This window comes from Nicotiana attenuata, unplaced genomic scaffold (genome assembly GCF_001879085.1).
Source record: "Nicotiana attenuata strain UT unplaced genomic scaffold, NIATTr2, whole genome shotgun sequence".
NCBI classification, from domain to species: Eukaryota; Viridiplantae; Streptophyta; class Magnoliopsida; order Solanales; family Solanaceae; genus Nicotiana; species Nicotiana attenuata.
In genome coordinates this window covers 537,011-538,625 of record NW_017670322.1, presented here as the reverse complement: position 1 = coordinate 538,625, position 1,615 = coordinate 537,011, and positions in this window count along the sequence as shown.

Below are 1,615 nucleotides of genomic sequence, written 5' to 3'. Positions count from 1 at the left end.
AACCACTTTTATTCATTTTTTAAAAGAAAATTGCAACGTCAATTAAAATATGTCTTGAACCACGTCACATAAATGCACCCGCAGTCCACAACACATTTCATATAACATTGTTGAGATTTGGATTTGGGTCACATAAATGTGCACCCGAGTTTAGGAAGGTAAATTATTAAAATAACGCGCCTAAAGCAACTACGCGTTTTTAACTTTGCGAGGGCCATGGAAATTTGCTAAATGGAATGCCTCGAATTCTAAGGATTTAAAAGATTAATTAAACGAGGGCCATGCAATTGAGATTTTTGTTCGGCACGGCACACCTCGATGTATTCTAACTTCTAGACTTAATTATGAGGGCCATATCTATTTGTATTATCTAATATGGCTCCCCTCCACTAGTTAGACTAACTAAATAAAGCTTAAGGAAATTACAGCTACTTTTAAATTACTGCTCAAACCCAAATTATTAATTATGAGACTATCTATACTTCATTCTTAAAGGCTTGGGCCTAACATTAAAATAAAGAAAAACCAACGTAAGAGGGGACATTAGAAGGCAACGCAAAGAGAGCCTTGGGCTCGACCAACTGGTCTTTCACGTGAAGAAACATGAGCTGATTTCCATCGCAGGCCCAATCGTGAGCCCAAATCCTCGGAGGAACTGGGCATCAGCGGAGACCAGACTCCAGGTCGAATCTCCAGGCTTGCAAACATCAGATTATTTACAGCAACTGGGTGGGTGCAACTCCTTTAGTGAAAAGGAAACCACCAGCATCTCAAAACGGTCCTGACTTCACTAATTGGGCCATCACCAGGCCCAAGTTCAGGACTCACCCTTTTGCACAATTAGCACTTGTAATTCCCTCATAACACTTCATGAAACATGGCACAGAATTAACCTTCTACTTCTGAATTTCAATCATTCGAGCACAAATTGATCAATTAACCAGTATGAGTTGACAAACAATAAATCCAACTTAAACCTGTTCGTGATTAATACCAAGATAGACTAAATGCTTCTGAATTTTAGCCCATTAATTGGACACTTGGAATTGTACCAACCAATCTAAATTAAGCATGCTCACAATCAACCATAGAATAAACTGACAGCTGCCTCTAATGTTAGAATACTATGGACCAAATCTTCCCCCCGTTAAACATAATTCCAAAACCCCTGAAATTCGAGAATACCTTCAGCTAAACCAATATATGAGCATATGACCGACCTAACATGATTAACATATTACCAAAATTACAAGAACTACTCAGCAACCAAGTCCCAACACCTTTTACAATCACCAGAATCCCCAAGCATGCATATATTACCTGAACTTCAATCCATTTAACAAATTGTCCCCAAGTCTCATAGCAATCTCAGATCAAATATAAAGAGCAGGAACTTAACTACCTAAAACAGAGATCGGCTAAGCAATATAGCACACTTAGTAGGAGAAGAAGCTCAAAATAAACAGGATTGAATCAGAAAACAACTGCAGTCATGCTTTAAAATCTTTCTTTCTCATTTTTTTATTCCTCAACTCAAAGAGCTTCGCCAAAACATGTAGGGTTTCAGGAGACATGTACCTGGGAATGAAAAGGCAAAGGGAAGAGTAAGGAATCA